Source organism: Pygocentrus nattereri, chromosome 22 (genome assembly GCF_015220715.1).
Source record: "Pygocentrus nattereri isolate fPygNat1 chromosome 22, fPygNat1.pri, whole genome shotgun sequence".
In the NCBI taxonomy this organism is placed as follows: domain Eukaryota; kingdom Metazoa; phylum Chordata; class Actinopteri; order Characiformes; family Serrasalmidae; genus Pygocentrus; species Pygocentrus nattereri.
In genome coordinates this window covers 10,096,002-10,105,712 of record NC_051232.1, presented here as the reverse complement: position 1 = coordinate 10,105,712, position 9,711 = coordinate 10,096,002, and positions in this window count along the sequence as shown.

The window sequence follows — 9,711 nt, the reverse complement described above, 5'->3', positions numbered from 1 at the left end:
CAAAATCCTGGGAAGGATTTTTACTTTCTGGACCTGAATTTTACACCTCTGACACAGTGTTGTTGCTCACATGAGCTCTGCTTACTTTACTGATCAGTACTCAAGTAAATTCTCCAGTTCAGTGAGGAACTTCAACAACTCGGGCTGTTTCTCATGGTGTTTTTTCGTTTCTCCTTTGATTTGGTCTCTCATCCCAGGTTGATGAATAGGAAAAATCCCCTAAGAGCAAGAGGAAGAAACCATGAGAGATATGAAGACTAAAAAGGGGAACCTTGATCAACAAATACACAATAATGAACATAGAATCACAGAGAAGAAACCATCCTGTCATTGGATAGAAGTATATAGATTAACCAATGAAAATGAGAGTTACCATCAGTGACCAGTTTCAGAGGTGTATCAGTGTGAAAACTGTATGAATATGAAGAACTTAGTATATTGTGAGCGACTGAAGATGTTTATGATTAAATTGGTTCAGTTTGAGGGACCACCAGAGAACCTCCACTGACCAGATATTAAATGGAGGACAGACCATCATCAATAACCCCTATTTTCTGTGCAGAAAAGTGGAATTGCTTCCTCAGACAGTGTGGTGCAATCTGGGAAACCCCAGAGACAATTACAGTAAAAGAATAAAAGTGGTGTTACTGTCAACCTAAAACTGACAGACAGCAAAGGTCGTGTGGTCAGAATATATACTGCCTTTATGGACTATTTGTTGGAAAAAGCCATTTTAATTAGATGAATTTGGACCAAGAAACACAGAAATATGCAGTAAGATGTTTAGATGTTGGTTTGTTCACAGTATGTAAGGCCCTAAACTGGATTTATGGACTAATCATTTGTTGAATTTGAATTCATTCAGTAATATGGACCAAGCTGAGGATTTTGGCTGTCATTTGCTTTTAAAAATGCTACAGTTTATCTTTGGCATGTGTAAAGTATGACTGTCGGTCAAAATCTCTCAGCTCGAGAAATTGTTACATTGTGCTAAATTTGACTTATGATCTCAGCAAAGGCTCTTGCCGCTTAGAATGAAATAGCCACGCATCCAACCTTTACATGTGTCCGTTTAACCGTGTTTGTGATAAAAAACAAATGACTTATGTAAACAGGTCAGCCTGTGCTGCTGGCTGCCAGCAGAGGGCGATGGCAGTGAGGCACTGTTACTCCAGAAGACTCAAAATCCCAGAATACCAAGGGATAATAAGTGCCAGGTGCCAGATAACCAGGTGCACCTGTTGGTACCAGCACTTAAGGCTGAGGCAGACAGCGTTCTCCTTGTCACACCTTTGTAGAGGGGTGACTGGTATGGTGCTTTACCCAGGTGGGTATAAAGAAAACAAGAGTAAAAAGAGAAAACAGAGAGAGGAGAAAACTGCGCACTGCTCTAAGCTAGTTGACGGAAAAGAAAAGAGAAAAAGGAAAGCAGGAGAAACAAATATTCTTTTGATTTAAGACAAGGAAGAAACTTCCCCATCTCTCCATTGATGGGTGATTTGCTTTGATCACTTAGTTGCTTGAAGTCATCCTTTGTATGTGTGATTTTTTTTTTTTTTTTTCCCACCTTACCCCCCCCACCCCCATTCAGAGGGATATAATTCCACTTGTCGCCCCTCCAACAGTACACAACACTCACTGTCCCCACATCATTATTTATTACACCCCATCATGCTATAGAAGTACCAAGAATGTGAATAAATAAATATTTTCACTGATCAGTTAGTTTCACTTCAGTTAGTCTAGTCAAGTCAAAGTTTATTTATATAGCACTTTTAACGACAGGTGTTGTCACAAAACGGCTCTACAGAAAAATCCAAGAACTCCATGAGCGTTGCCAATGGCAAAAGTGGCAAGGAAAACCTCCCTAAGAGCAAAAGGAAGAAACCTTAACAGGAACCAGGACTCAAAAGGGGAACCCATCCTCCTCTGGTCAACACTGGATAGCAAACAGCATCAGTGTAAAATATTAGAATGCAAAACGGGTTGAGCAATGGTTAAATAGTTTGAATTTATACAGCAGCAGCAAGATGGTCAGTTCATGCAGGTCTGGTTTGTACAGCGTGAAGCGTGTGGCCAAAACTGTGCAGATCAGACAACGGAGAACTATGGTGACTAGTAGCTCTGCTGGAGACTCGGGCAAAGGCACAGAGGACAGACAGGTGGATATTACATCTTGTCATTAGCTTTAGTGCATGAAAATCCTGGATAATAATTCCATGATGCTGGTAGCTCCTCAATGTTCCAGGATTATCCATCAGGATCAAGCATGGAGGACTGTCATCAGCTCATAGAGAAGATGGAAGGAGCGAGCGCAAGAAGGAGGCAAACAATTTGTAACTACTACAGGACCAGGCCATTTAACGATTTCTATGTTAAAAGAAGGATCTTGTACTCTAAATGAAATTTAACAGGTAGCCAGTGTAATGACAACAGGATTGGGGATATATGGTGTTGATTTCTACTGGTAAAAATATTGGTTCCTTGAACAGGAATGGAGACTTGTCAAGGTTAAAAAAAGTTTAATACACACATCATCTTACCAAGTAGGTCTAACAAGCTTGCAAAAAGATGGACTTAAATAGTGAACCATGTAAACCACACCTTGTCCCATTGTCTAAAAAACCCAGAAACCCCACCGCCCCACTTGATGGGTGACTGCCTCGACCTTTGTAATTAATATAGAGGTGTTGAGGCCCACCCAGGAATTTACTCTCCCCCATCTAGTAGCTAGGATGTGAATTATAGGCAGTTTAACCTAAAAATAATCATTTGTCACCACAGAAATATCCACAATAACACAATGTGACAAAGCTCAGTAAAATTTCTCGACAGTACAGCCACCAATAACCCAACCAAACACTGAGCTGATCTGTTTTAATCCATGTGGGAAACACGATTATGTAGACCCATTAAGATCTGCATTAGGATCAATAACATCAGAGCAACATTCAGGACCCAGCTATCGCACAAACACCTCCTTGTTGAACCAAAATGTACTCCAATGCAAACTTATTTTGTAAAATCTTGGTTTTATGGGATTGACGGGTGTTAGAAATAATACGTAAAGAGTGAGTAACATTCGCTTCTCAAACTTCTCAATTTCACGAGAATTCCCTGATATGGTCTAAAACAATCATGACTCCATAATTTGGAATGAGTGCACCTAATAACCGAGACTAAAAAGTTTGAGTGCAAATAAAATGTTCAACGCATGGATTTGGATCACTAGCTGTTGACTAAAAGGAAGGTTGAAGAGCATGTAGAGCATGTGTTAATGCCGTTGCATGTGTATGAACTTGACATTTGGTGGGACGTTTACTCTTGAAGTAAAAGGAGAGCAATGTTGCATCGACGTCTTAAAAAGAAAATATTAATGATGACAACTCAAGGGACCTCCATTGTGTCAGTGTGTCAACAATAAAGTAAAAGTCTAGCACTCTTTGTGTCATAAGATAAGCAAGCAAACAAACAATCTGCACCACCTGCAACATGGGGAAACACTAGCATTGCTAGTAAGCTAGTGGCTATTGCTTCCTCTGCCAACAGCGGCGAGGGGACATCTGAAAACTCAGATGAACCAGTTGGTTTCTGAGCTAACTAAACACATCAGTCTCAAAGAAGGCCTCTGTCTCCTGATTCAGGAATCACTTGGCCCTTTACAGACATCGGTGAATGCCTTAAGAGAAGCCCTTGATAGCTTCCAAAGTTGCCTGGCTACAACAATCTCTGGCGGTGAGAACTTTGGAAAAACTCGTAGTAGCTGAAGCAGTCATTGAGGCTCTGCAAAAGAAAAACGCAATTCTCACACCCCAACTCAAAGAGATGGGTCTATGTGAGCAATTTTCCAAATCTGAGCATTGAGAATGATCCCAAGGGTAGCTAAAGTGACCAAGATGCATTTACTTTCATCTCAGACATGCTGATGGAAGTTACCGGCAAAGAACTGTTCGACAAGCCACCCAAGTTGGAAAAAGTACATTGCTCTCTGTCAGACCACACGAAGGACCACCACCTCGACCATTCTTGGCTAGGCTTCCGTTGATTTCAGGAGGAGGAATGCTTGAAATATAAAGGAGCATCTGTGAGGATATACCCTGATCTCAGAAGCGCGCTGCCTTTCATGAGGTCAAGCAGGTACTGCACTACAAAGAATGATTTCGCCCGAGGAAACTAAAGTATTCTTGGACTGCTCAAACCCTAAAACTTTACCCCCCCCCCCTCTAAAATGTCTAAAGCACTATCCAGCTTCATGACAGAGACTGGTTGTCTAGACCCATGGAGATTTTTTTTAATCCATAATTAAAAATTTTTAATCCAAACAATAATAGTTTTTGATCATTTCTTATTGAAGGATTGACTTTTTATTTTCCTAGATAAAACGCTTCTCCTTGCTGGTATTGTGGAACCTGACCATGCCCCTCTTGATTTTATATTTCTCCATTAACTGCTCAGAAAACCCACCTGGAGATTAAATACAAACTTGCTGGCAGATAAAGATTTCTGTGAATTTGTTTCCGAGGCAATTGATCATTTTTTTTTTTTGCTAACTAAACAAACTGAATCTGTCACCATCCACTCTATAGTAAACGCTTAAGGCTGTAATCAGAGGAGAAATTATTTTTTTCTGTACACTCTCAGAAAAAAGATACGACACTATCACTAGGGCAGTACCCTTCCTGTCAATAGGGTGGTACCCTCAGGGGTACACCTCTTGTACCTTTTTAGTCAGGGAACATAAATCGTACCATAATCCACCGAAATTATATTTTCTGAGTTGTACTGACCCAACACCCCCTGTCTCACCTCCAGGCTTTGGTTCTGTTTTTAAAAAATTTGTTTATAAAAAGATACATATCTACTTTTCCACTAGAAAAAACTTAAGGTACACAATTTGACCTTAAAACCACTGCTGCACCATTTTGAGGGAACGTTTACACTGTTTGTACCTTGATGGACGAATCATGTACCTGCATAGTACCTTTTATTTCTAACAGTGTATAGCACATAATAAAGCAAGAAAACAAACAACTTATAGATTCTATAAGGAAGCTAGATCAAGAATACTCTAATCCCGAATTTATTCAAGGAGAGATCAGCTCTTAAAACACTGATTTTAGTATCAAGTGGAAAAACCAGGTACTGTTCAGTTTGGTCGCGAAGACGGTTCCATGAGCATGGAGAAAAAGCAGGACGTCTTTTGGCTTATCAACTAAAAAATAAATCCGCATCTCTGATAATTTCAGGAATTCGTTAAACAGCCCAAGAAGAGAGAGTAGACCCCTATAAAATTAATGATGCTTTAAAAAAAAAATACTACTTCCGAATTCGATGATGATGATGATGATGATGATGATGATTCGGCTTTTTCCAAATTCTAAAAATAAAGAATGGAACAAACTTTTTTGCAATTGCAGGAAATGGAAACCATAGGAACAATGCAAAATAGCAAAACCCCTGGACCAGATGGCTGCCCAATTTAATTTTACTTTAAAAAGTTCCTCTAAACCATCTCCCCTACTTCTTGAAATGTTTAAGGACTCATTTAGTCATGCAACATTACCACAAAGCCTCACAGACGTATGCATCACACTTCTTTATAAGCAGGCCAAAGATGCTGTTGAATGCAGCTCCTACAGGCCAATTTCTCTTTTAAACGTAGATGTTAAAATATTGGCTAAGCTCATTGCTTCCAGAATAGCTAGTATAATGCCCGGTATAATTTCAGAAGATCAAACTTGCTTTATGAAGAAATCACTCTTCCACCAATATTCGTAGACTAGAATGTTATATAATCCCCTGCAGCCAGGGAGATCCCAGAAGTGGTGGTATCCCTGCATCCAGGAAAAGCATTTGACAGAATTGAAAGGAACTACTGATTTTGGTCCAAAAATGATCTCCCGGATTAATTTGCTATATTCTTCACCTAAAGCATCAGTACTAACCAACAAATTATGTTCACAATATTTTCCGCTCTCAAGAGAAATGAGACAAGGGTGCCCTCTTAGTCCTTTTCTTCTTACTCTAGCAATCAAACCCCTGTCCATTGGATATGGTCTCCCTGTATGCTGATGATCTTTATCAGTATTTATCAGTCCCTGTAATGTGTGCCCCTAATATTGTAGAGATCCTCTGAGTTTGGTAAATTTTTCGGGATCTAAAATTAAACCTTTCTAAAAAAAAAAATGAATGTTACCCTGTTAATTGTCCAGCCATGCAAATCAGAAAGAGACGGAGCTGCCTTTTCATGTGTCTAAAACTGGTTTTAAATATTTACGAATTAAGATCACTCAACTATTTGTGGCTTATTCAAGGAAAATTTTAAACCCCTTATTTCAAAACTTACATCAGACATTTAAAGGTGGAATACGCTACACTTGTCTCTAGTAGGCAGAATTTACTCTCTTAAAATTAGTGTATTTTATACCTAATTTCAATGTCTTCCCATCTTTTTGCCAGTCTTTTTTCAGTGAGGAGAAGCTGATAATGGCATTCTTATGGAGAGGTAAATGCCCTAGAATACATAAAGAATTCATAGAAAGAAGGAAACTACAAACAGAAGGAAAGAAAAAAAATTGATATGACTGCACTGGGATTTGTCCTGTTTTTTTTTTGTATTGTTAAAATAAAAAGATTGGTGGGGGGAAAAAATGACAACTGGGGATTTAATGAAATTCTCTGAAATCCTTTATGAGGAGGCAAAATATCTAGAGTACCATTTCTATGTACCCAGACATTGCCCGCTACCAAATATTTAGTATTGGCAAATGCTTCATTGTCTTTGTACCATGTACATATTTGGTCAATGCAATTCACTAATTCAAAAAAGGACAGTTTATCTTTGGCATGTGTAAAGTATGACTGTCAGTCAAAATCTCTCAGACTGCTCGAGAAATTGTTACATTGTGCTAAATTTGACTTATGATCTCAGCAAAGGGCTCTTGCCGCTTAGAATGAAATAGCCACGCAACCAACCTTTACATGTGTCCGTTTAACCGTGTTTGTGATAAAAAACAAATGACTTATGTAAACAGGTCAGCCTGTGCTGCTGGCTGCCAGCAGAGGGCGATGGCAGTGAGGCACTGTTACTCCAGAAGACTCAAAATCCCAGAATACCAAGGGATAATAAGTGCCAGGTGCCAGATAACCAGGTGCACCTGTTGGTACCAGCACTTAAGGCTGAGGCAGACAGCGTTCTCCTTGACTGGTATGGTGCTTTACCCAGGTGGGTATGAAGAAAACAAGAGTAAAAAGAGAAAACAGGCAGAGGAGAAAACAGAGCACTGCTCTAAGCTAGTTAACAGAAAAGAAAATGAGAAAAAGAAAAGCAGGAGAAAGAAATATTGTTTTAAGACAAGGAAGAAACTTCCATCTCTCCATTGATGGGTGATTTGCTTTGATTTAGTTGCTTGCTTGAAGTCATCCTTTGTATGTGGTGTGTTTTTTTTTTTTTTTTTTTTTTTTTTTTTTTTTTTTTTTTCCCCCCATTCAGAGGGGTATAATTCCACTTGTCGCCCCTCCAACAGTACACAACACTCACTGTCCCCACATCATTATTACACCCAATCATGTAATGGTTAAATAGTTTGAATTTATACAGCAGCAGCAAGATGGTCAGTTCATGCAGGTGAGGTTTGTACAATTTGTATAATTCCATGATGCTGGTAGCTCCTCGATGTTCCAGAATTATCCATCAGGATCAGGCATGGAAGGAGAGAGCACAAGAAGGAGGCAAACAACTTGTAACTTAAGTCAGTTTATGGAGAAATGTTAAAGTAAACAACTGATATTGGTAAAATTCTTGTGCAAACAAAAGTTTTCAGTCTGACATTTAAGAGGGTGGGTCAGAGTCCTGACAGAAGTTAGGAGATGATGCCACAATTTGGGGGCCATGTAGGAAAGGCCTTGACCACCTGATGCAGTTTTTCTACTTCTAGGTACTGAAAACAAGCTGCTATTTTGTGAGCAGAGCATACGTGTGGGTTCATATGACTGAATTAATACACTAAGGTACTGCAGGACCAGGCCATTTAACGATTTCTATGTTAAAAGAAGGATCTTATATTCTAAATGAAATGTAACAGGTAGCCAGTGTAATGACAACAGGATTGGGGATATATCAGGGGTCCTCAAACTTTTTACCCAAAGGGCCAGTTCACTGATCTTCAGTCTGTCAGGGGGCCTGGACTGCGGGTGAAAGAGGAAAAATGCAGAAAAAACTATTTACCATGTAAATGGACAACCACCCTATGCTGCCTTGCTACACTTTCCCCTGGCACCACTTTACAATCTCCAGTCTCCTTTAGGTGGCATCTCCTGCTAAGGATATAATTCACCTGTGTGCACCTCCCTCCACTCTTGTATGTCACCCTGTGTTCTTCCCTCTTCTGAAAATACGTGTTCACCACAGCCATTTCCATTCTCTTTGCAAAATCTACAACCATCTGACCTTCCGCATTTCTGTCTTTCACACCATACATACCCAGCACCTCTTCATCCCCTCTGTTCCCTTCACCAACATGTCCATTGAAGTCTGCATCAATCACCAATCTCTCCTCTCTAGGGACACCATGTACCACTTCATCCATCTTACTCCAAAATTCCTCTTTCTCCTCTAAATGACAACCAACCTGTGGTGCATATGAACTGACCACATTCAAAATCACACCATCAACCTCCAACTTCAGGCTCATGATCCTGTCTGACACTCTCTTTACATCCAGAACACTTTTCCCAAGCTGTTCCTTTAGGATTATCCCTACTCCATTTCTCTTCCTCTCTACACCATGATAGAACAGTTTGAATCCACCTCCAATGTTCCTGGCCTTGCTTCCTTTCCATCTGGTCTCCTGGACACACAGAATATCTACCTTCCTCCTCTCCATCATGTCTGCAAGCTCTCTGCCTTTACCAGTCATTGTCCCTATGTTCAGAGTCCCTACGCTAACCTCCACACTCCTGTCTTTCCTTCTTTCTCGCTGCCTTCTAACCCGCCTTCCTCCTCTCCTCTTTGATGGTCTTCGACCTACAGTAGTCCAATTTCCGGATTCAGGAATTTGTTTCCAGCCCAAGAAGAGCGAGTAGACCCCTATAAAATTAATGATGCTTTAAAAAAAAATACTACTTCCAAATTCAATGACGATTCGGCTATTTCCATATTCTAAAAAAGAAGAATGGAACAACGTTTTGCAATTGCAGGAAATGGAAACCATAGAAACAATGCAAAATAGCAAAACCCCTGGACCAGATGGCTGCCCATCACACTTCTTTATAAGCCGGCCCAAGATGCTGTTGACAACATAGCTCCTAGGATCAATCAAGCACGCAAACCCCTCCACCACGATAAGGTGGTGATCCATGGAGAGGCTCTCATTCACATCTATGTGGAAATTGCACTTCTGTTTCATCCATGGCCTCTTACTCCTATTCAGGTCAGAGTCTAAGAGAACACAGTTCACTATTGTTAATTGTTATAGTAAAGACAACTTTAAGCTACAAAGTTATATTTTGTTTGTAAAAATAAGCCAATGGTGTTAAATTCTAGAAAAGTCTAGTGAGGATATTAAGCTAGGTTAACTAGCTAATGGTGTTAAACAACCAGTCAGAAATTACCAGCAACTATGAAAGATGTATGGTTGTTATATTCGTTTATTCCAATAGGTTGTAAGTTCTCTAGTAGTTTGAATGTGCATATGATCATCATTAGTTAAG